The 27507-nt window shown below is 39.2% G+C and overlaps 1 protein-coding gene across 1 annotated transcript in view; it reads right to left on the reverse strand.

Annotated features, from left to right (window-relative positions):
* The window catches only part of si:dkey-237h12.3 (teneurin-3), a 173976-nt gene that overhangs the window by 91472 nt on the left and 54997 nt on the right, over positions 1 to 27507 (reverse strand).

Genomic DNA, 27507 nt, shown 5'->3' on the forward strand with positions numbered 1-27507 from the left:
AGAGTCTGATTCCCTTGTTTGGCGTGATAATACTGCAGTGTCAAGTTCTTCTGTTAGAAAGAGCCACCCTGAGGCAGTGTATTCATCGCTAAATATGCAAACAGGGCTTCAGGAGTTTGTGATAACAGCAGGAGGAGGTGATTCAAAAATGTCACTGGTTCTGGTTTAACATAACATAGTTGTAGCCTAACCTCTTGTATGTACAGTAACAATATGCACCACCACTGCTCATATGCTACCCACTGGAGTGGTTGAATTAGAAGCTGGCTGGATCATGCTGGGAAGTGACATTACTCTTTGAGAGCAGCATAATGATCACTATCAATCTCTTCATTGTCGAGTCACATTAGTGAAATATCAGGGAGGAGTACTGGAAAGGGGAAGGAGACCGCCGAGAGACATCCTCCACCATGGCGGCATGGCAGTGCATTAATCACAGTGGCAGGACCCTCTCTGTGTCCAGGCTGAAAATGGTCGGGGTAAACACTTGAGTCAATAGAGATGCTACTGTTATGTCGGGAAGAAAATCTTTGCTTGTGTCCCACCACATTGGCAAAGAGTAGCAGCTTACTCTTTGCAGCACATAACTGTCACAGCTTTCTCATTTCAGATTCACATTTTTCTCTTAGGCCATTTCACAACGTCGCTGCTGATATCTTCACTCATCTTTCTGAACAAATACAGAACCGGGCAAGATGACAGAACTGTCATTATTTCATAATCAGCCAGGCTCAACAAAGATTTCCTGCTGCTGATATTCAACGCAGTCATTCTGGATGTAATAACAAGCAGCGAAGATGCTGTATTTAAAAACATAATACCACATCTGACATATGCCATGAAAGAGCTGAATGAACGCTTCATGACTTTCAAAGTCTATATGAAGAGCAGTCCCTGAGAACTCATAACGATTTCATCCATTAACTCCATCAATCTGAGTTTGTGCCATCAGTTTTAGTTAGTCTGACTGCCTCAGCAGTCTCTGGCAAAGAGCTCCTACAAGTGCCCTCGCTAGGAAAAAATTTTGTGGAAGCAAAACTTTTTTTTTTGAGTCTCTCCGTCTAGTATAGCAGCACACATGTCATAGTCAAGTGGTTTATGAAACCACCCGTTCCCCTACTCTGCTACTGCCATCTAAATAATGAATACTCTGCCACTTGCCGTAATCCTCCAGCAGCCATCCCCAGAAATAGAACAAAGTCAGACAGAGCACTCATTCTCTCCCCTTCACTTTTCAAAACAAATAATGCTGATTCCTGAAAAACCCATTCAAATTGCTGCCACCCCAATCATACTGCACATTAATGATGTGCTACACTCAACATTTGCAAACAAAAAATTGTCTGAACGGTTGAGTTGTTGTGGTGATTCGTCATTCTCGGCTGCATCTAGGTCGTGACTTCAAAGTTTTGCTTAGTATCCATTTGAAGGCTACATCAAAGCATGGGTAAGCCAACGATTTCAAAAGGCATCAAGAGCTAACCAGAAAGGTACAGTAACTGCGAAGGGCACCTTTGGGCTTCCTATGATGGATGATAAGCAGGAGGAAAGACAGAAGGAGAGAGAGAGTTGCAGGGGAGAGAGAGGTAGAAGAGATGGGCACAAAGAAAAATTGCAGGGGAGAGAGGTGAGCTTATATTAAAGGTATCCTTAATTAGATGGAATGTTTGCCCTCTTCCACATATTCCTTTATGTGGTGCCAAGAAAAAAAGACCAAAGCTGATGAGTCTGGGGAGAACTATCTGCCTAAGTGGCCTTTTATTGAGGGATAAAAAGCTCCTCTTTGCCTCTGTTCCCATCCACTGCCCCCTGATTATGGAAGAAGTGAAGGCAAATGAAAGGAGGAGCCAAGGATTCCTGACATGTCCTATTGTATGCAGATGTGATGACAGGCCTGGCATTTGGCAGATGAAACCTATGAACTGCCTTTTGAGATCTAAGACAATTATGACAGTGGAAAAAAAATGAAGGGAAATTGCAGACATTTTTTAAACAAATATTTTAACATACTCTAAGAATTATTTTGTCTAGCCTGAAGATTCCCCTATGAAATAATACTAAACACAACATCATCTTGTCAATTTTTGGCAGATGTTTCACTCTGGGAAAAAAAAGTCAGACAGCATAGAAAGTTATCACCTTTCTGCGCTGAACTCTCCTAGAATTTTCTTCAATTTTGTGTCTGCAGCCAAACTATCATTGTAATCTCAGTGATGCCAACAGTAAAGCGTGCTTGTCTGAGTTCATATTAAATGTCAATTAAATTAGACATGAAGGGAAACCTGCAAACAACAATGATCATCTAATCAGGTATTATGGTTATGTACTCTAATCTAAAAATGTGTCAAAGTTTGGCACTCGCAACGGTGCTGATTGATCAAGTGCCACGCTAATGAAAGCTGTGAGACTGAGGGAGATTAGATGACTGCTAAGCTTTGACCCTGGACTTGAAAACAGCAAGGGCTGGGGATTGCTATCATAAAGCAGCTAAATGGCTTATTTCACCTCTAGCTCTGGTAGCCACCCACTGGCATCACTGTTTGGATAATGATACCCATAAATGTCTGCAGTAAACAGGGGCTCCGGCCCTTCCCCATCACCATTACATGAAGCAAGGATGATCATTACCTTGTGAATTCTGGTCAGTATAGCGAAATGTCCACACACACATTTACGTGTTGCAAATGAAACATCATCACAGACATGGCTGGTGTAAAATTTGGTACAACATATCACATCTTAAGAAACTTTTATAGTCTTGAGTTTCAAAGAAAGTTTCTTGCATTCCATGGTTGTTTTAATAATGTCGCCACCCTGCTAAGTGTACGGGACTGGAGTAAACACTGAATACACTGAAATTAAAGGTCAAATATGAAGTTCTGAAATATCAGAACCAAAAAACACTGTCTAAGCATTCGGAGCACTGCAGGTATAACCATACTGTCAGTTCAAAGCAAACTAAAAACTAAAATTTAAAGGAAACTACATAATATAAACACAACTTTGGTCATTATGACTTATTTTTGAGACATTCTGCACTGGTCTGCAGGTGACCAGTGACAACACTGATACATGATTGTACAGCATGTAAGGTTGAAGGATACAAATGATACAGATTTGCTTCCCAACTGAGAATATCAGACCAGTTTTCAGCATTTTTTTTATAAGTAGAACCTGGATATATCTAACTGTGATCCTGTATTTTCAGCGGATTAACAACTGACAGTAATGGAATGCAACATTTATCCAAGTATTCTCCTTATAGGTAAGTACAACTTTGAGGTGGAGTTTATGCTACTTTACATTATACTTTTTAATCTACGACATCGTTCTGACAGTTGAGGTTATTAGTTAAAAAAATCATTTATTTTAATGTTTTATTTTGTTGTTTGTTTAACAAGGACAGTGCACAAGACATTAAGCACCAGATATCTCTAAAACCTGATTTATATCTGTAGTCCCCACATATGAACATCTTAGAGCTGTATGATGTATTGTTACACATTAAATTACATACTCATGCAAGATCATTACTTGTAATGGAGTACTTCTTACACTGTGGTATTGCTACTTTCAGTAAAGAATGTGAATGCCTCCATCAATGATAATGAAAATATAAATAAATGTGATGCCATTCTTTTAACAGTCAATCAGTGTTTTAAAGTCTGTCCTAACTGTGGCATATCAACAGCTGCAACACTGTTACTTTTTAAATCAATATGATTTCTGTATACTGTAAAACCATCTGTTAGCACATTTATTTTTTTAGTTTGTCTTTCAGTTTCCAAATTGGTTTAGAGCTGTGAGCCGCGAGCAGTCGCATTCCAACCTTCAAGATGACACATAAAGAGAAACCAGCCCTCAGCCTGAATTTTGTTCTGTGTTTGACAAGGTGAACCAAATCCATTGAACAGCTAAGTTTATTATTTGTTTAAAGGACTTTCGATCACCTATTCATGTCGATACAACTGTGACAGTACTTCAGTTATCAAAAACTTCATTCGATATCTGCTCTTATTAGACAAAAGAAGTTAACAAGTTTGAATCTGCATTTCTATCTGTATTTTATATGATATAAAATAATCTAATTTTCACATTTAAGTTTTTCATTGTAATTATGTTTCATATTTTAATTAACTTTTCCCAACAGACACTGGTTGAGGCTTTCAGGTGTGCTGGTTTCTCATCCACATTATTTGACTGAGTTTTAATTAATAACAAGGGTTCGGTGTCTCCCAGATGACATCACTCTGTGGACAATTTCACACTCACATGCTTTCCAAAAAACCTTATTAAGATTATTTCAGATCTGGATATGAAGATAATTTATTATTTTTTTAAATGCTGTCACCTTTGTCTACAGAGGAAGCAGGTACAGACTGCCTTTCAATCACTGATTCAATCATCCACCTGCTAATCTAATGAGTGTATGTGTAGACAGACTGTACAGTATGTACTGCATGTGTGTGTGTGTGTGTGTATATATATATGTGAATATAGAGTATAGGATATGGAGTATATGTCAATGCAGAAAATGTCTTTATGATAAACACTATTAACTTTAACTAATCCGTTTTCATTTCAAATAAATATGTAAATACCAGGAATTTTTTAATCTAGTTTCATCATGCTTTGTGTCAACCTTTATGTAGAGAATAAAATTATTAGTGCACTAATGGGATTTCAGGGATTGAAAATAAATCAAAAAGTATTTTGAGTGACTTTTTCGTAATGTTTATTGTTATGAGTTAAAGCTGCTGATGTGGTTTATAACCGGATATGAGTTGAGCATAACATATATTCAGAGGTCCACAAGGAGAGATTGAGTTCTGCCAATAAACGGATACGAGCGGTCCTCATTCCAATATTACATAAATTACACAACAGTTCATCCTTTCATTACATAAATTATGGAACAGTTCATCCAGAGACCACATCATAATGCACAAAAGCCTTTGTTGGCTAAGGCCCTCTCTGGCCCTGAAGTCCTGACGTGTGTTTGCCAGTAAGACTAAGAGGAGAATAAGACTGGCAGAGCTGCCTGGTGAAACATGAGATAAGAAAATTAAAACAAAAATTGCTCAGACCTCACTGTTAATGCGAATGCCGAGCAGCTTTAGTCCATTGAGAAAACCATGAATCAAAAGCAGCCCCGTGCAAAGTATTGATAGTCCATCAGCCCATTATGATTTATGATGCTGAAGTCATTATTGCTATTCTGATTGCACACATACTGAATGCCAGCATTAAAACTTTACCTCTCCTCCAGCATATACCACTCAGCATGTATGGAGATACATTCGCCTCCTTCTCCAGGGATGCAAACCCACTTTTTCAATGTAATTACCACTGACACATATAAAGATGGCTGGATCACAATATACCCACCTCCTCAGCAGCATGCCCACCCCCTCAATTACCCCTACACATGGCTGCACAGGCAAACACAGCCAAAACTCAGCTATAGCAAAACTAACACCACCATGAGACTGTTGCTTTAAAAATCACACAACCGATTAATGTTAAAATGAACAAATAAATGTGCAATGTAATCAATCATTTCCCACTCATTCAGACAGCTTAAAATATACCTGCCTTACTCCACGACTCACCTCATGGCCCGGAGAATAACTCATTGTGATGCCTCATAAGATGCAATGCCCACAGAGGAAAGGCTCATTGCATTTACCTGCTCATATTTACCTGTCACCTGTAAATGTATGTGGGAATGCCACGGCCTGACCCTTCGCAGCACTAAGACTTATTCCTCTGTTGATGCATCTGTTCTGCTTACATTGGCCACCACTCACTACACACCAATTACTCTTTGTCTTTGTGGCTATAGGTCTGCTAAGCACTTCAATCCATCTCTGTCTAGGAGGCCATGACGTCAACCCGAAATGATTAATCAAAGGCAAGTCAACACCCAAAAGCAACACCTTGGGTACCCCGTTTGCATACATTACCCATAATACTTCATGGATGTCATGTTTAAATATTGAACGTGCATGGAATTCTAAAAACAGCAGCGGTTTGTTTTTGGAGCATGAGCCAAGAAATGCAAGTATAATGTCCTATCGCTCTGATGCAGTTTAGAAAGCTTAAGGCAATATACTCTAATATTGTATTTCATACAATATTAAAATTCCTCCATTTGTTCCACATAATCAAGCAGTGCTTCTGATGATGTGAGAGAAACTATAATCATTACCATACCTTGTGTGTTCATATAAAACAGCAATGAATTTCACCACAAAACACCTCATTAAAAATGTTTTTAAGTGATTGTGAAGCAATTGATGAAGTCCAAAATGTGCTTCCAGTTATTCCTTCATGTAAATATTTCCAAGCCTGTGGACATGGATTTTTGACTGTATTATCAATTTACACGTGTTAGGCTGCAGTACCATTTTAAACACAACACACACCGCCCCCTCATAAGAGGAAGAAGAAGATCCACAAGGGGACTGAAAGGCATACAATAGACTGTAGATTTCTGCAGTAACAATAAGGCCCAGGCTGACAGAAGAGCTGCCGGTACACAGCCCTTGTAATGCATTAAACATTATTTCGCCACATCCAAGTTGTTGACAGATGCAGTGCATGTTCAACTCCAGATCTGTCAGCAGAGATGTCCAGCATACAAAAAAACGACACAAATAAAATACAGTATAATCAGAAACAGATTAAAATTTGGGTTATTTTTTTCACGCTCATTATAAAAGGGTTACAAAGAAGTTGGTGTTTTACCTTAAAGAATGCTTGTAGCAAATCCCCACTGATGCTTTACTGTATCAAGGTCCACTTCTCAGGCTGCGATGCTGCTTTGTATTGGATTTACAAACGCTCCGAATCTCCTCCTCTTTCCACTGCTGCTACACGAGCCACATACTGCACGAGAACACTATCGTACTGACACATGGATGGCACTCAAGCGATGTCAAAAGGGTTAAAACCTAGTGGACCGGAAAGTCACACCAGCATCGTTCTAGTTGCCAGCTACCGCTGCCGCACTCTCCACCAGCTATTCCACCTCCTCCTCCTCTTTTTTCTTTCCTTCTTTTTTTTTTTTTTTTTTTTTTTTTAAACTCAGCCTATCTCATGGGCTTCTCCCCCTCCTCGTGTGAGATGGTAGACGAAAGCGCTGGGCGATTTGCACCACTCTATCATGGATCGTGTTACACTGTCTGGCTGTAGCGGCGGTCACAGATGATAGGCTGAGGAGCTTTGCGTGTGTGTTTACCCCTCAAAAGAAGTAGCGGGAGAAGAGGAGAGAAGAGGGAGGGAGGGAGAGGTGGGCTGCCTCCCGTAAAATACAAAAATCTGGAATAGTATCCAAAAGAGATCGCGCCAGGTGACAGGCTTTGACATAAAACCTTGATGAGAATTCATGAGATTGTCACTGAGGTACTGTAGGCAGACCTTAAAGTGCCACTTTTAAATGGCTCTCCTTCAGTCTGACATCATTTGATTATCACATTGGTGGTTTATCTTTGGTTTGCTGACATATATACCGACTATCCTTTACCTGTCTTATTCATTTCATGATATCTTAAGCTCATTATAAACAATAGGTAGTGTATATGTGATACACACCGCTGCAGACAGAAACAACAGCCACATTTACCATCAAAAATATTCCTCTCACCGCTTTGATGTTTGATCACAGATGAGTTTGAACTTCAGAACAATGAGAACAACAAAAGTAAGTCATTAATGCCACACTTTTACACTGTCTCTGTCAATGCGGGGATGAGAATTAAAGCTGAACCAATCCTTGTTTTGATCTCATCTTGTTGGCTAGGTTGTCAGCATTGTTTGTTTACTTTTGACAGCATTTAAAAAGGAAGACAAAATATTTGACTATTTATGAAGACAGGCTCTCACAAACAGCAGAACAGCAGAATGGCGGGTCCTAATCAAAAGAAAATAGTTTATTTCACACAGTCCTCTGTGAACCAGAAATGCTTGCCTCCTCATTAGCTTCTCAAAAGAAATGCTGGATGGTTTTTTAATGTAGCCTAAATACAGGGGGATATACACCAATCAGCCATAACATTATGACCACTGGTGGATGAAGTGAATAACATCGATCATCTCATTATAACACAATGTTCTGCTGAGGAACCTTTGGTCCTGACATTCATTTGGATGTTACTTTGTCACATATCACCTACCTAAATACAAACCAAGCACACACCCCTCCAATGGCAACAACACTCCCCAATGTCAGGGGCCTCCCCCAGCAGGATAATGCTCCTGCCACACCACAAAAACTGCTCAGAAATGTCTCCAGGAACACAACAAAGAGCCCAAGGTGTTGACCTGGCCTCCACACCCCAGATCCCAATCTGACCCAGCATCTGTTGGATGATCCAAAACAAGTCAAATCCACGGAGGCCCCATCCCGCAACCCACAGGACCTAAAGGATCTGCTGCCAATATCCCAGTGTCAGACACTACAAGAGATCTTCAGAGATCCCATGTCCAAGCCCCAACAGGTCAGAGCTGTTTTGCCAGTATGAAGGGGAAATATGCAATATTAGGCAGGTCCCACAGGTACTGAATCAGACTGGGATCTGGGGGAGGCCCCTGACACTGGGGAGTGTTGTTGCCATTGGAGGGGTGTGTGCTTGGTTTGTGACAATATTTTTGTGGGTTGGATGTGACAAAGTAATGTCCAAAAGAATGTCAGGACCAAAGATTTCTCAGAAGAACATTGTGTTATAACAAGATGATCAATATTATTCACTTCATTCACCAGTGGTCATAATGTTATGGCTGATCGATGTATATACTAGTTTACACTTTCACTATGTCCCTCTGATAGATACTGCTCTATCTTATAATTTGCTGCTTCCAACCTAAACATTTTAATAAAATACAATAGTGAAATACCTATCAGGAAAATGTTTGGGTTGCATGGTTTCCCTGATTTTGAATGCATTAAATTGTCTCTGCCAAATATCATGCATGTACACACTGATTGTCTTTACAAAACTCTATCTAGATAAGAATAAAAGTATGGAGGCAGATAAATAACGGTCAAAACTTGAAGCAGCACCCAAGATATCTTGACTTTTAGTCCCTTATATGGGTCAAGCTCCAAAACAATGTATCCTATAGTCTATAGTCTTTCATTAGACCCTCCCTGCCTACTAATCACTAACCTCCAGTTTGTAATGCAGGTATTTTGTTTCAAATGTTTGGGCTGAACTCCAAAAAAAGTTAACCCTAACAACCTGATCAGGGTCATTTTTTTCCCAATCTTTGGAAAGCCACAGATACAGCTGTTTTCACAGACTCTGCAGTGATCCTTCTGACAAGAATTTAATGCATATAATCTGGAGAGCCACTTTAACTACTGTGAATTTGGACCAATAAGTGGTTGAATATCTAGGCTGATTGTGTCAGCTTGTTCTATCAATTGAACAGCCAAATAATAGTGCCCTCTAACACTAGTGGCAATTTGTGAGTCTTAAAAAGACTTCAAATGCCAATACATATTTCCAACTAAATTGATATCTATCTCACATTCTATACAAAGGTGAAGATAAAATGATTCAACCATTTTTGTCATGTGACTGTACATTAAAAAAAAGATTAAATTACACTAAATTTGAAATTCATTATGTGTTTTTTCTATCTATATAAACAACCACAGCTGCTCATAAATAGTGCATTTCTACACTTCTCCAACTGCAAAACATTTTGCACTTTAAGCTACCTTTGCCTGTGTACTCTGTGGAGAACTCTGGGTTGCCTCTGGGTATGAAATGTGCTATATAAATAAATTTGCCTTGACAAAATTTGAACTGCACCTTTTCCCCTATATATTTACTGTATATATGATTTCCATTTACCTACACATACTACTGTTATTGTAATATCAAAATCAGTGTTGGTTTTCAAATCTTTTAAAAAAACATACCTGTCCAACTAAATAATATGTAATTATATAAAGCAAACATAAAAATAGTTGCTGACTTAAAATGTATCCACTCAACTACTTCTTGTCTCATAAAGAGGTCTAATAAGTCATACAGGGCTGCAGTGCATCATATCTTACTGCCAAATCAAATGGGCATTTCATTTTTATAATTTATCATGTGGGCGCAGCAGCCTGTAATACTCCGCTTTCAGTAATGACCAACAACTAAAACAGCAAAGGACTGATAAGACTCCTTTGAAGGTGGACATCAAAAGTGATGCCTCTGGGGCTGAGAACAAGGGAGTGCTTCTTTGACATTTTCTCAGTGCAACCACACATTGACTCAAAGAGCCTGGTCACGCCTGTAGGCTCAAGTGGGGAAATATGTTACAAGTTTGGACTGTGGTCCTTGTAATCCAGGAGTGCCCCAGTTCCGTTCAGCTTGAGTGAAATTCATATTGAATGGCCCAAATTATTATATTCATCATCCATCCTGAAGAAACGGTATTCGAGACCTAGTGTAGGACAGGCTATTTTAAGATGGAAGTATTTCTACATTAGTCACTTTAGAACACCTTGGAGATGATGTCGATTTCTATTCTTTTGGGAATAACAAACGGCCTCATTATAATTCCCACAGGGTGTTCCTTGGTGAGGTGGTAGAATTACAACTAGACACCATCACGTGGGCAAGTTAACGCTACAATATCCTATTGCAAGACGAATGTTCATTTATCAGATTTCGATACTGTATTTTTCAGTGGTAACCTACAACAGAGCGAAACACAATACAATACAGTATTTAGTACATGTTTTGCCTTGTTGTTTGTAACGGACAGCAGGGCACAATGGGAATATAGTGTATAGTATGAATTTGTACAGAGGCTTGGTTAGGAACACAGTAATTGGGGCTAGAAGAGTAAGAAGCAGCAGCTGAAGAAGTAGTGGGCTTGAGTTTGGTCCGTTCAGGGAATAAATATCAATCTGCTGAAATACCTGTCTTTTGACAGTCACCCGTCTACGTTTATCCATCCACTGTCAAAGCAGGATTACCCCAAAAGCTGCACTGGATACTGAACCACCTACAGCCAAGTAGCTCATTTTCACTACAGCACCATGTGCAAACAAAGAGGGTGGGAGAAAGAGGGGAAAAAAACGGTATCCGCACTGGCAAAGATGCTGCAGTAAATTTCACCCGAGTAAACAATATGGGAAACGGGCCAGGATCTTCTTCACATAATATGCTTAATTCTCCAGCTAAAGGGGGAAAATGGACTCTTATTTCCACTAAAGAACTGCTGCTAAATGATGGCTATTCAGCCCAGTTTCAGTTTTGACATGCCAAAGCTGTCTGAGGTACTCAGTTACTAGGGAGTGGGATGTGGGCGGGGGTGGTAGGTCTCTTTGCTCTCCTTGTGCTCCATGGTCTCAGTCCAGCTGGCCTTTAGAATATGGATTATGTGGTGCAGCGGCCAGGCTCTCACTCCATGGGGGGCTGGACTGGGTGCCCAGCTTCAGTGGACTCCCCACCGAGACCCCTGGGTGAGAGGACGCCGAGAGCCCCCTTGGTTCTCAAGGCTGGATCATTGAGAATGCGGCGGATGCTTCCCACACCAGCACCATACGTCAGTGTGTGAAAGAAAACTAGCAAAATTTAAAAAAAAAAAAGACAGTGAAAAGGGGGAAGGTGGGTGGATCGGCGGCGGGGGGGGGGGGGGGTGGAATCAGGGTGTGGAGCATCGAAGAAGAAGCAGAAGCTACAACTGTGATTGTGGCAGAACTGCAACACTGCATCACTGCCAATCACAATGCCTGCTCTGTCGCGGAAAAAGAAAGGAGTAAAAAATAGAAAAAGAACCTTGGGAGTGCAGCTGTGCAGATTTACCTTTCAAAAAAGTCCAGGGCGATAATAAGTATCCAAATGACAGCTCTGTGCCACTGCATCCCTGACTAAAGTTAACCAGAGGTCCTAATGTCGAGTGCCAGCAGCAGACACAAAGGTCTGAACAGTGGGGAGCCGAGGCAGCTAGCACAGCATGGCTAAATAGGGCAGGTGATTTCCCATCTCCTCCACTGCCCTCAAGGCACAGCCAATCACTGCTGGGGAAAAGTGGCGCCCCAGCCTGCAAGCCAGGCAGCCAGTGAGTGGAAGGGCTAGAGAGGGAGCTGGAGTCTATCTGGGACCATGCATTATTCACATGCACCGCTACGGCACTAAGACCTCCACAAAGGAAAGGCCTCAGGTTCCATCAGTGCCGACTTGTTTCCAATCTATTATTGATGGCAACACTACACCCTATACTTTTCCCTGATTTACTGGATTCTATCATTGTTTCTATAATAAAGGCTATTTCCAGTAAAGTCAGAGCAAATGAGTGGAACATTTCCAAGCACGGTGCCAGCAGGTGCTTCTTTCATTGGAATCTTTTAGAATTGGCATTAATTACACAAATCACAAAATGCACAACGTTATTGTGCCACTAAAATGAAAGATTTTGTATGGAGTAATAGCTTACAGGGAGTGTGTCCTCACCCTGTTATACACAGCAAAACCTGAAACCTTTGTGCGTATCATCAATCATGTCAAAGGTAGGTTTCCATGCAAAATTAATTCCAGCGATGGAGACCTCCAGTTAGACCTAAGTGAAATAAATGAGCTATCCAATTACAACATTATGATCACATGTAGCCACTGTAAAAAAAAAATGCACTGGCAAAATTTCCCCATCAGCAGCTCCCCAGTATCTAATGGTGACTGTATGCTAATGTTTAATACCACAAAAAGTGCAAAAAAATATTTATTATCCTTAGTGACTGATACTGTCCCCACTTACAGCATACTGTCATACATTTTTGTTTTATGTTTGAGAGTGAGAGACACAGAATGAACCCTCGCAACACAGACACGGAGATATCATTATTATAATTGTTTTTGGTGACATTAGAGCATGAAAATGTGCACTCATCTTGTAGTGTGAAATGGGCCAAGAACTTCTGAAGGAGTAATGTGATGTAGAGATAGAGTAAGACTGGTCATCAGATGTGAAATGATACACTATCAGTATGTACGTTTATAGTCTTGCATTGTGTCACAAAGTTAAATTACCCTTTATATTAAGATTTTTATCAAAATATGTAAAAAAAAAAAAAAAAGCGCTAGCTCTTGAAGGCAGTTGCTTTGCATTTCATGGCAACGTCCACATTATTACCATGCACACATCAAAGATTTCCCCTAAATCTCTGCAGGAAACACAATCAATCTGCTCAGTATGCATGGCTGGGACAGTGGGCCATCTCTCCCTTTGAGGATGTCGACTCATTTGACCGATGTGCAGTCGATCCCCCAGATTGTGGCTAATCATCATTACCAGTTGCTGAAACAATGACTTTCCTTCAGCCCGCTCGGCTTCAAGAAGGACACAAGGGATCTGCCAGTTTTTCTTATGGTGGCTTAACACTTGAGTCTGGATTTAAGGAATTAAGGCAGACTTGGACACAACAAAATGTGCACTCTGATCATCCATCCAAGTCATCAACTATGGCTTGGCTCTCACTGTAAATCTTTCTCATGAATTACACTAAATTCAGCAATAGGTACTGTATATTCAGGAAAGTGTGACTGCAGTTTCAGTTGAGGGAATTTCATTTTATACATCTGTAGCCTGAAAACAAATGATGACTTCTGCACATTCCTAAAAGGAAATAAAAAATATATAAAACAATAGGAGGGAAATGAGGACAGATGCATAGAAGGTAGCGGTTGGGGAATTCTCCAAAATGGACAGCGGATTATGAAAAATGACTTCTTCCTTACAGTGCTTAAAGGTTAGGTCTCCATTACACAGAGAGCAAAATGTCAGCAGTATCCCCTGAAAGAGTGGACTGTGATATTAATGGAGAGTCCAGGGAATGGGCTTCCCCTGACTGAGTTTCCCCTCTACCAGACACATTATTCATTTAGTTGTCAGCCAGCACCTGGTGCATGTAACACTAACATCTACAAACTAAATGATGGAGAGAATATGGCCCACCCTGGTAGGCAGCCAGTGGTGAAACGAATGTTGTTCATGAAGTATAATAGAGTAAAAGTACTGCTACTAGATAATCTAAGAGCTCTCCGCTCATGCAACTGAAGTTGTCGCCAAGGACGTATTAGCATAATGTTCAATTTTCTAGCTAATATTGTACTTTCATTTGGCTCTTAGCTACCTCTGAGACTGTAAGGATGAGGGAAACTAAGCACAGGGGCAGTAGCAATACTGCCATCAAAGACTGTAGAAAGAGCTGATACACCACCTCCATTTACAGCAGCACAGACCAAGTTTTTTACCTTACAGTAAAAAGCTGGAGAACTGACTCACCACCCAAAATAACAAGTGTATAAAAAAGACTGGAAACAACTTATCCCTTGCTTGAATCAGTGTACATGCTGTTTTAATACTTAGTCCCGACCGCACACACCCTCATCGAATTCCTCAAAGCAATCATTGAAGCATTTTTCCATGTAATCTAACCATGTAACATAACTTCAAACATAAATGACAATGAATGTTGTGTTCTATGGAAATATGATAGACCCAGACAGGATGACAAGATGATTTAATATGTTACAGCACGAGTCATCAGTCACATAGCCACCATGTTATCTAAGATGTAAAATGGCTTCTGTGCGAGGCAGACTGTGGCGGTGGATTATTTGTGAGTAATATTCTTTTGCAGTGGTAAATATATTGTGTCATGCAGCAGAGGGTGGAAGAAAAATTCTCTCTCAGTTGTTTTAATGAAGTCCCAAATGTCATCCTCATGCTTGTTTCAAGAGCAAACTCTGAGAAACTCCTCTAGAAGCGTGACTGTCCCTCAGTGCGTCTTCAAGTGATCTGAAAACAAGGAGCTTCAGTGAAAAGGCTGCCTAAAAAGGAAAACAACAACAAAATGACAAAAAAGAAAAAACTACTCTGTGGAAAGGGGTCAAAGGTGGGCAATAAACAGGTGGTTTGGACCATTAAACTCTATCCTTATGACTGGAGATGTTTGATTAAGAGTTGAGGCAGCTCTGAGCTTTGATTAGGCTGGGCTTTCGTCCTGGAAAACTAGTTAAGTAAAAGAATAGTTTCACCAACACTTTGCCAAAAATGACTTTAATCATCACCATCTTATAATTCATTTGAAATTACCCCTTACCGCTACATCTTTACAAAAAGGCTAATAGAAAAAGAGATTTCACAGTAACACCATTATAGTGAAAAATGTCAATGTAATTCAGTGTTTTTGGTAAGTGTAGCAAAGAGCGTCAGAGGCTGAGTTTAAATTAGAGCCAACACATTTTTCTCTCAACAATAGCGAGCAGCAGAGAGAGAAGGGGGAATGGAGGGAGGGTGGGCATCCAATTACTGGAGTACTGTGTGTGTCATCTTGACACCACGTTTGGGTTTCTTCGACGACGTATTAAATATACGAGGCGTAAAGGCTGCACTGCAGTAATGACTGAAAGACGCAGATTTGCTGTTGTAGCTATTATTGGGGGGAATCAGTGAGCAGATTCACATAAACAACTCAATACAGTGTCAATATGTCTATTTTGACAACTTGTGTCATCATGCATTTAGTCACTGTTTGCACTGTATTTTCAAAAAAACAGAGGCAATACGCTAATTCAGAGTGATACTTCTCCATTCCAATGTGATTCCACTTGATTAAGCATGTTCTCGAGTGAGGTAACAATTTCTTAAACCAACGGGAGTATTCACCCATATTTCAAGGGTCTTTTTTCCATTATCAGATAAAGTTAGAGTAGATTAGAAACAAGTGACACCATCTTATATTGCTGCTCAAATTGTTTCAAATCTGCACTGGGCAACTTTGCATGTTGGCAGCTCCAAATGGCAGCAAATGTGAGACTCAACACCCAGAAATCATGTAAAATGACATGAGCAAGCCGTAGGCAGCAAGCTCATGTTTGCCCAGCTGGCCTGTCTGATCACTTTATACCATATGATACCAAAGAGATGAGTGAGGCATCAGATCAAACTTTGGAGAGTCCTGCTCTTTCTGGATGGAGATTCAGCGAGTTTGTCGATAAGATGATAAAGTTTGCACAGGAAATGTACCAGTTTCTATTTTTTAAACAAAAACATCAAAATAAATCACTGGTTGTAGCCTCTCAAATGGGAATATTTACTGTTTTTATGTCATCTATGAAAATAAACTGAATATCTTTGGGTTCTGCACAAACGAAAACATTTGTTAATAGTTTGAGAGACCAAACTGCAGCCATAAAAGTTGTTAATATGATAAGCTTATTTTGCCATTAAGCTCTGATTGGTCAGTGCCTTTTGGTAAAGATGGGATCTCCAGATAGGTAATGGTGATCTTGTTTTAACCATGGATGATAATAAGACAATAATGGCTAGATGTACACCAGGTTTTGTATTATACTATGCTGTGTCTACAGTATATTGTTTGACATGAGTCCATATGGCAGATTATAGCATTTGGCTTTATGATTTATTGAAATAAGTTTTATATATTTATTATGTTTTACGTTCAAAATTGTGTTTCACTGTGAGAACTTTTCCCTGATGTACAATAAAGTAAAAGCTTAAAGGTTAAACATTAAAGTCAAAATGGTGAGAAATGAATGAACAACTGTAAAAACTAACATTTGGGCTAATAAATTAAATTTACTATAAAATGGTTATTAGTGTTTCAGGTGAAAAACATCTTCCGAGACTGAAATACAATGACATATTACCTTTGACAGCAGTCATGCTGGACATATGTTGCAATACTGTTTTGCTCTATTCACTTTGTAAAAGCATTCTTCAGACAATCATCCAGCCTGTTCCCATCTATTGTGAATCTCTTTTTCCAAGCCCTCCAACCTTTAGAGCTGCCATGCAAAACTCTGCAGACAGCTCCTTCGGGTAATGTAGAAAAAGACAATAGGTGGAAACTGCTCTAACCTATTTGCCAAATGGTCTGTCATCTAATGCCCTGGTGCTGCTCTATTGTCTAATCCTACTGCTGAGACCTCTAAAAGGATACATCGGCCTAATAAGATGAATGGGCTTTGACCCTGGAGCTGCTAAAAGCCAACGTGGCCAATTTATCTGAGTGACCTCTACTCTTGGCAGAGATGGCCCTCACCTCTCTTGGAAGCCTTTAGGCAGGATCGATACCGCAGAGGCGAAACAATCCAAAACAAGGAGGTGTCTATAAGTTAAGATTCAACACCTCATTGCCTTTTTATGACCCTGGATTATGCATCTAATAGCAAAGATCATTTTTTTGTTTTATATTTTCTTTATAAAGTATTTATTATCTACGGTAGATGACAGAAATCTTAAGAACTGCGAATAAAATCTAAAAGAGGATCTATGGTTGAAACAGCATGCATAATTTGATTTGTGATTGAAGTGAGTTTTATTTCACTTAAAAATGTTTACATTACAATTGAGCTTTTAAATCAGTTCTAATCTAATCATGTATTCTCAAATCACAAATGGCTAATGTAAAGCAAGATGAGCAGAGTAAAAAAAATAGGTCAGCTCCATACTGATTCATCAGTAATTTTATTATGCAAACCACAATCGTGGCTATTCCAGGGCCAGGATTGTAATATTGAGAAGTGCATTTTGAGGGAAAATAAGATTTTGTCAACTAAATTAAGGATTCTGTTTCATGTTCTGTTTGTTGGTGTTGGGTTGTGTTCATCTGAGATAAAAGGCCCAGCTCCGATAGGTCGAGGCAGGATACAAAGAAGAGACCCTTTTACAAGAGAATATGTTTTCTTTCTTTGAGCATGAATCAGTTTACATGGTATACAATATCAATCGTTGGCCTCAAATCTATATCTGCAAAGTGCTTAGGTTTGCATTGGTGATTAGATGAATTGAACTGAGAACAGTCTGTTACTTGAGCATCCCTTCATAGCCCGGATACCTAATGCCTTCCCTCCGCCTCTGAAGTGACCACAGTTTCAGGATGCTTTGTGCTGGGCACTTGGCCAGAAAGCTTTATGTATTCTGATACCATTCATTTTTAATCAGGACCAGAATATCCTTCAAAACCTCTTGCAAGCTGCCTTTGGCTATGAGACTTCAATTTTGTTACATTTTAATTGATTTGGCAGTTCTCCTTGTTGTCGACTGTAAGTTGACTGTTAATATTGCAACTATTCCAAGTGAGAGCTGCTGCACCTCTCGTTTTAAAATGCTTTCTCTTTTTCTGTATTTTCATCTGCTCCTCTCTTGTTGCAAAATTATGCAATTTCCCACTATAGCATATAGAGTTGACTAAAAATATTGTGTGTGTTCAGCACATTTCACTTGGTTTTCCACTTCGACGTGCTCAACTCGTCTCCGTATGCAGTGGAAGGGTTTCTTCACATGACTGCTGGGGAGAAAGGACACGAGAGCAAGAGAGGGGAATCTTCTTCTGTGGTATAATGAGTTTGACAATGAAAGTGACACTGCGTCCTCCCTGGACCTTGCTGTGTGATCAATCATAACAATGGCTCACCATTTCCTCTAGATACTGACCTTTCTCCCTTAAGGAAAGGAAGTGTGTGTAGGTGTTGGTGTGTGTGTGTGTGTTCCCCTAGATTTCATTGTGCCATCACCTTCTTTCCAATCAGCCCTTGAAGTCCTTCTATACAGCCACAAGAGTGTCCTTTAGTAGGGGTCCTTTCCCCTGAAAGGCAAAAAAGGACTGAAAAAAACATCCTGCTGAGGGAATACTGATCTATTTTGTTCTGTTGTATAAACTATTTTAAGCTTGGATAACACACTTAGAAATTTTGGGGGCAGTGACACTTATATATTTAAAATCCCATCACCTGAAACAGCTTACAAGGTGATTTGATGCTGTTGCTCCAGTGAAGGAGAACTGCCAAGATTTCATGCAAATATGAACGAGTGAGATTATTTTAGGCTGTCTCTCTCATAGTTCAGTGCCCATAACTAAAGAGTGACAGAAAAAGGGAATGACGTGTGGAGAAAGCTGTGAGCACGAAGTGATCCTACGGGGTGTTAGATGACCCCACCTCCTACCCTTGTCTCTTAGATGAGCCAACAGGGTGTCTCACCAGCAGCCTACTTACTGTATTTTCTGTGGTGTGCGTGTGGTTTCTGCTAGACTACTTAAATAAAACATTAAAAAATAAATCTCAGATATTGGTACTATCAAACTCATTTTAATATGCTTCAGCCACAAATGTCCCATGATGGCAATAAGGCGTCTAGACCAGATTTTATGGTCATTTTTTATGCCACTCTTAATTGTTGTTTTATCTGCACACCAGAGGTACACACTGTCTATAGTGTCTTTAAAACAACATAATATAACATAAAAATCTGATCAATACACTGCTTCACTTGGGAAAATGTTGTGCGGTAACTCAAATGAGTTGTGAATTTTAGAGATTGTAAAATGTGAATTTTATGGTTTTTATTATGCTACATAAATGTATATTTTTAACTGGAAGTCTTCTTGGTAAGAATCTATGACGACACATTGGACAAGGAATAAATTAAATCAATAAATTATGAAAAAAATAAAAAATAATGAAATAAAAAAATTGCATACATAAATATATGTCTGCACGTGTGTACCACTGCTAGACTGTTGTCATGTGTCTTTACATTTATTAGGAAATGTCCCTTACAAAATAAGGGCTTTATATCATAGAGGTTTTCTATTACCTTTACATGGCATTCAACTGGTTTTCATTATCATGCTTTCCATAATAACGGTAGGACCAAAAAGAACGCTCTACGCTAAAGAATACTGACTGGTTAATATAAAATCAAAAACATACATAGGAGGTGAAAGGTGGTCTTATGCCCTGAGTAGTGTCTGCAGGTCTTTTTCTCATGCTCCATACAATCCATGCGGCTGTAATCATACAGCGATACTTTAAAGCAACTCAACATTTTTTATCAACCTTTCTCATCTTTCATCTGGGCTATGCTGACACTGAAAGAGGATACTGTTCAAGAAAATCAACCTGAAACTATAAAGCGAGACACACATAAATGGGACTTCAAAAAATGCGGGCAACATGACCCCTTGCCTTGACATTTTATTGTTTAAATTTTTCCTGTATACAGGAGGCAGCACTACACGGGTGCTTCACTGTGTGTACAAGTCTCCATCAGCATCCTTCACCTTATTAACTTGGGCAAATATTAAAGACTATTTGATACAATAAAAATAAATTGAGACTGAATCCCTTTGATTTGTGGCATTGTTTGAGCCAGATGAAACGCTCACACATGACGAAAACTCCCTGAAATCATGACTGAAGTCAAGGCGTTTTAATGAAACATTTATTCTCGTGTATAAAAGAGTCAAACACATTTCCACTGCCAATGAAAAGAACCAGTGGTATAATATGCAGTTAAATGTGCTTTTAATTGCATATGTCAAAAAGGAAATTAAAGCAGACTAACACAATTAAGCCAATACATTTTTGCACATATTTTCCCCTTTCCTTGTTCACTTAATTGGACTATCTAAAAGTGTTGACTTGAGATAAGTGTGGTTTTATGATTAATACACTCCTGAGATTGCTTAATAACACCACTGCAGCCTATAGCCTTAAATACTGCTCCAAAATCTGATGTTTTAAGTAGTTTTATTATTTAGGTGTATGTTAACCTAAATTCACAGCCACCTTTTGAAATACAGCAGTTATGGGACCAGTGTCTTGCTCAAGGACACGTAGGATAATGTACAAAAGACATTTCTCAAACCCACAGTTTAAAAAGAGACAAGCCAGCATGACATGAGATGATCCTACGAGAACAACGAGCAAAGCAGGGACACTTGTACATTCAAATGAGACAGAAGAACAGAGGGATCACCTTGACTTCCAACTTTTTGATTGCCAACTTCCAATACTAAGGAGCGCAAAGGCAAAGCCACAGCACCATGACAATAGATATAACAAACTTTCCTGTGTCCCAAGATAGGGGAGAGAAAGGAGATCGTAAAAGACAGAAGACATGAAACCAAATAGATTGGTGGCTTTGGCGCTAGTCTGGGGACGACGTTCGAGAACCCAGCAGTGCTCCAGGAAAGGTAAGAAAATCAATTTCAGCCAATATGAAATGAAAAAAAGACCTAGATACTATATCTTGACTCCTAAACGTCTGTCTTTTCTTGCACTTGTGATTGTGGTTTTTAATGTTCTTGCAAGTGGAAAAAATCTTACATGAATATTATATAATTTTTTAATTATTCACTTTACAAGCAATCAGTCTCACATATGCCTTTTCATTTACGTCTAGCCCTTTTTCCCTCACATCTCAGGAGAGTAAAGGTGGATCTATGGTTTCAGAAAAAACATTGATGGTCCCTGATTGCTGAGGAGCTACAAGACATACACATGTAATTATGAACAACCCAACTGGATGTACATGCTAATCCATGTTTCTCGCATTGATATTCATAGAGTATAAAATGACTTCCTGACTATTTCCGTATTGCATGGTAATACAATCACTCAATTAAGCTGTGTGATGAAATGAAATGAGCCATTTTCTCTCGAGGATGGTAAATAGTGGACCTCGTAATTGACAACTGCAGAGTGATTCCCAATTGTAATAACATGTCCTGCAGTCTGAGACCCGCCAGTGATTAGACCGAGCCAAGTACAGGTCAACACTGCATTTTCAGTGATGCTTGGCAAAACTGGATGAAACTTAAGTTGGAGAGGCAAATGTTGATACTTAACGATTAGGTGACAGAAAATAGACGCCGGACAGAGTTAATGGCTTTTTACGATGCAGCTGCACCTCTGCAGACTATGTAACACTAACCCTGACAGATTAACCCAAATACTGAATGCCTTCTGTCTACGTTACACACAAGTGCTCCACTTGAAACGCTCTGAAAATTTGTTGATTGATCGATTACTGGAAAGTACAGGAAATTAATCATGAACAACTCTGATGAAAGATGAAATGTTAAAGTCATTTATGATGCATATGTTTTATATCAGTGTTAATTAAATCTCTTTTAGAGTGTTGGACAGAATGAGATCATCTTGGGGTCTGATAAGTTGTAATGACATTTATCACCATTTTATGACATTTAATAGACTAAATGATTAATCAGTTAATTCCATTTTTTTGAGTGATTATTGGTAATGAAAACAGCAGCCCTCTTTTGAAATCTTCAAATAGAATAAAAATCAATTGCACTATATCCAAATTCTGTTTTAAAAAAGCCATCAGCCAATCATCCTCACATGCTGAAGGTAAGTTATGATGATTAATACTTAAATGGCAAATATCTCCCCAAAAAAAGAAAAATATGTCTTTACATAGATGTTGGTAGGATCTCAATCTTAAAAGTATTAAAGGGACATAGTAGCTTCAAGAAAATCTGTTTTGCCTTATTAAGATGCAAATTTATACAGCAAGACACTCCAAAGTCTAATCAGATCATCCACTCTGTAGGGGGTAACTGTGGTGTGAGAGGGAAGTTTTTCACCATGTGTTGCTGTCGTGTTAATTTGTTCACAAAAAAATGTGTCTACACCAAAAAAGACAAATGGGTGAATCAAAATTCCACATAAGTGGTCAGTGTGTCATCTGCTTGGATGAAGCTTCGTAATGTCACCGACCTTTGCTCTCCGTAGCAACAGGGCAATGGCCTCCCTCCGGGCTTTCCTAACTACTCCAAAATAGAAGTCTTTTCACAAGACTGATGAGCACAACACCTGCTGACACCTTGGCACGTCATCGGCGCATTCCACATCCCCCGTCACCTCAAGCACTAACAATGTGAGCACTTAACTGGCGACAGCAGCGCAGGCAAGCAGGGAAGTGATGACAATAAATGATGGCAATCAAAGCGTGCCTCCTCTTTTGACGAGGCATGAGATAAAGCTCAGACACCTTCCCCGGCTCCTATTAACAAATGATGAAAATGTTTTCGCTGCCAGGTTTGGAGTGTTCTTCAAAAAACATCACAGATGGCCAGCCCTTTTGACCAAAAAAACCCCTCTGAAGTTATTTATTCTTTTTTGTGGTCTGCTTGTGCCATATTGAATTATGAAAGTGGTGAGGGAGGATTTCTGCCTGCTACGATCAATACGCTGATTTCACTGTCACAATAGAAGGCGCAGATCTGAGACAGGAGTTTGACAGATGGTGTGTCACCTTCGTCAGCGTGACGTCCTGCGTGCGTGTGTGTTTGTGCGTGTGTGTAAATGTCTGCACTTTTGCTTGATTTTTCTAATCTTAGAGAGATAAAGTGTGAGAAACAAAGTGAGATATGCGTGTGTGTGTGTGTGTGTGTGTATGTGTGTGTGTACGTGAGACAGGAGAGAAGGAGAGGTGCGGAGTGAGAGAACATGAATACATGCACACAGAGACGCATGTTAGAGGGTGTCTGATACGCTTTCATACTCCCACCCAAAAAGCCTTTGGTGCTTGCTGTGCTACAGCACACTTTGCTGTGACTCCTCTACTGATTTAATTAACCTTTTACTGGCACAGCTCACACAATGAATCTGTGATACTCAACTGTAAAATGTGTCCGACTGCAATGTAGACCTCTGACTTCAACAAACTGAAATTATTTTCAGATTCATCCCTTTGTGAACAGTCCTCAACATCAACGTGGCAGCAAAGACATACAGGAAACTAGTCCATCCACATTGGCCATTCTCCATGAAAACATTCTTCATGAAAAAGAGACACACTATTTTCCTCAAAAATTACTTTGGACAGAGGGTGCAGGCCAGAGCAAGTGATGCGTCTTTACAAAGGATGACAGGCAATGCAGTGGAAGTCCCTTTCTCCTAACCAAGGGTCAGCAGGCGTCAAGCCTCTCCCACCAACAATAAACCCCATGTGTGATGGTTTATACAGCCGAGGAGAGCTGTCATGAGGTACTGCAGTGCTCTAGCTGCAGTACCTAACAAGTCAGTGCGAGCTTTTTCACACCCTATTAGGAATACAACTCAACTGGGCCATGCTATGTTTCTGTTTCCTGCAGTCATTCATGTTTTATGAGGGGTATAATATTGATTCTGAAGTCAGCGCACTCAACATTAGGTTGGAAAAAAATAATAAAATTCTCCATTGCTGTGTTCACCTTTACACAGCAGCTATATGTTGACCTAATGGCCTAAAATATGAATATTTATACACTTACACAGCAACAACTGAACCTACACTATAATAATTTAAAACATAATACAAAATACATAGTAGTAAAGCGCCATCAGTGGCCAGGTAACTGCAGAGTGGCATCTCCTGTTGAAAAGTTCTACCCACACCTAGCTTTGTTTACAAAGTGATTTGTTCGATTTTTGAAATGAGAACATTTTCTGTCCTCATTTAAAATTTATTTTCAGTGTTTGCTACCAGAGCCAGCAGCACAGCACCAATAAAGATTTCACATGCAGTTTAAGGGTTCAAATCTTAAATATAACGTATTTCAAATCACACTGGGTTGACAAAATTGCATTCCATCTATGTAAACACAGGGCAAGGTTTATCCCATTATCTATTTTCAATTTTACAAAATGTTAGAAAATATAAAATATTCCACACATTTCAATGACAACGGGTTGCTTGCGTGGGACTGAAATACCCAGGGACATTGTATGACCCACATTCTAACCCATGCAAATCCAGTGTTTGTATATTTTTTTTAATTTATAATTTTCAGGACAAATAATGCTTTAGTAAAGACCAAGGTCACTTTATGAGACCTATTCCATGTCTTGGTATTTCTCTCTGTAATAAGTATTAGAAAAGCAGGTCCTTCGTAATCTTTTGCTTCACTGTGCATTTCTATCGTTTCTCATAAAACATACACAAAAATACAGAAATATTTCAAATACATTTTCTCTGTTCTACTAAATTATAAAAGTTACAAATTTTATTTTAAAAAAAAGGATTTTTTTTTAGAAAACTTTAAATGAGGCACCACTGATTTCAGTATATTTCATTACTCAAAGTAGATGCATTTCTCCTACTTAATTAATTACATGAAGTGTCACTATAATACTGTTACTGTGTGAATGGGGCTTTGGTTGGATAACTTTTCTTCCTTCTAATCTCTAGCAGTTATCCAGCTTTTAAAAATTCTGACAGAACAACTGACAGAAGAACTTCACTTACAGTAAACCATTTATAGCTCAATTTCATCTCACTCCAGCTGCTGAGCGCAAACATTTCTTTTTTTATCGGAGTGCCACTTATAGCAAGTTACAATCCCCACAGACATGAAGTTCCAGCACTTTACAGCTGGTACATGTCACAGCTCTGATGTAACATGAGACAGTAAGTGAGCATATGTGCTATAACTGCGTGTGTATTGTGTGCATGTATGCGTGGGAGTGTGTTTGTGTATGGAAAGCTATCACTGTCAGGTATAGATGATGATATGAAATAATTTCTACATGAGGGGAAAGAGCATGTGTACTTTCCTTTTTAATATATACAAGTACATCAATGTGTGCACACAGACATTTGAAATTAAAATGAAAGGCATTATTTTTATGCATATGAATTTTCCACATGAAATTAAGAATTTTATGTGCTTTTTAATAAAGATAAATTAATGATTAAGGAAGATCTTTAGAAGGTGAAGTAGTAGTTCTGGTTCTTTGGTCATATTGTACACTGATCATGTAATATACTATGTAGGAACAGGATGGTGTCATCTACTGAGATATGCAAGGACTGCTTAGGATCACATGGCTAGTCCTACAACTAGGAAAGCAATAAAACGGACGTTTTAATCAATCAATTGTGTTTTCAAGGGATTCTATCAGTGGCAGGGGATTATCTTAAGTGCAAAATCAATGAAAGCTGCTTAACAGAGTTTTTCTCTTTTCCCCCCACTTTTTCATTTAAATCCAAAAACTTCATGTTGTATCATAAATAATTATACATAACTGGTTATATTATGGGCCACTGTAATGCAATTAGGGGCTTGGTTTTTCTTTAAATATATAATTATTTTAATGCAAGATGCAAAATGCAAACACATGATTTTAATAAAACATTTCATTAGTAGGTAGGTCCTCTCTTTTGAAAAATATACTTCAGTTAGTTTTAGTGGTGTTTACAAAAATGCAAATGCATCACTTCAGAAAAGAACTCTTACTCAATCTGTGATCTGTGGCCCCAAGTGGATCATTTAGAATTGCAAACCTTCGAGATGACCACTTTGGTCTCATCTTTTAAAAGGTGGACCGCTCTCTCTTGGAGCACGGGGGTTAACATTTGCAGATGCCGCGCTCTGCAAATGTGCAGAGGCTTTGGTACTTGTCTGTGTCAAACACTCTGTAGAACAGAGCGAATTAGAATGAAATATTGAGTTCATTTATGAATAAGTGGGGCTGAACGGCCCCTTGTCGGAGCTTCTGCATGCATATTCAGTTGATGGAAACCTTCGGATGGGTCATTTCTCTTAGCTGCTTCATTAAATAGTGAAAGTCAAAAGTGCAATGCCTCCTGACAAAAAAAAAGAAAAAAGACCAATATCTATATAGGTGGAACAGTGGCAAGGTTTTTCTTTGCTTCAGCGGAAAAAATCTAAATGATGAAAAAGGACCTTAGCTCCAAAAATAGTTCAACAAAAAAGGGTTAGAATTTTAAATTACACCGCAACTCACATTGTTCTCTCTGCAGAGCAGTTTCAGCATATTAAAATGATGTGCAGAACAGAAACATACTAACATACGCTCATATAATAAATTAGTTCTTAGGCGTTTTTGCTTTTTGTAGCATTATAATGCATGCAGCAACTGGGATAAAGATCTAGCAGGTATTGTTTATTTTCTCTGTAATGAAACTAATTGAGACAATAGCGAGCTAGATAAAGTCTCAGTGGGATGTTGTGCTAACTACAGCCAATCAGCAGCTGCTTCTTGAGATGTTTCCAAGAGAAACTCCAGAGAACGTATGCCGAGGGGGCGTAGGGTGGTGTGTGTGTGTGTGTGTGTGTGTGTGTGTGTGTGCTCGTGCATTTGAAGTGGTGGAGGGCAGGTGCAATCGAAGCTCAATAGAGAACCTATTGAACACAGAGTTTGCGTTGTCTTGCAGAATGGAGCAATGACTGGTGATATGGTTTCATGCTTGGCATGTTCAGCAACAAATATGCCTGGAGCTGAGCGCTAAGGAGGTGAGGGTTATGTTTACCGGCACCTCTGTGGTTAGACTGAGCTTTTAGTGAGTCATAAATGTATACAGTGTCTTGGACTAAAGCAAAGGCCAGACACTGGAACAAATACATGGATTTGAATTCTGATGGCATTTTGAAAAAGTAAAAGACTTACTCAGCCTCCTCTTCCCCCCACCCCTCGGAGAGACAAGCTCACTATGATGAATACTGCCATTAAGAAAATGACTTGTCTCAAATGTCAGAATATAGCCAGTGTTTTCAGAATAAAAATTGATAGCACATGAACACATTTTACTTTTTGCCCCCTCTCTTTAATGTTCTTGCCAGGAAAATGTAATCAACCCAAATTATTCTAACTGCCTGCCACTCCTTGAGATCATCGCTTTCTTAAAATAATTAGAGCTTTACATTGGATGTGTTAT

This window comes from Lates calcarifer, linkage group LG8, assembly GCF_001640805.2.
Source record: "Lates calcarifer isolate ASB-BC8 linkage group LG8, TLL_Latcal_v3, whole genome shotgun sequence".
In the NCBI taxonomy this organism is placed as follows: Eukaryota; Metazoa; Chordata; class Actinopteri; family Centropomidae; genus Lates; species Lates calcarifer.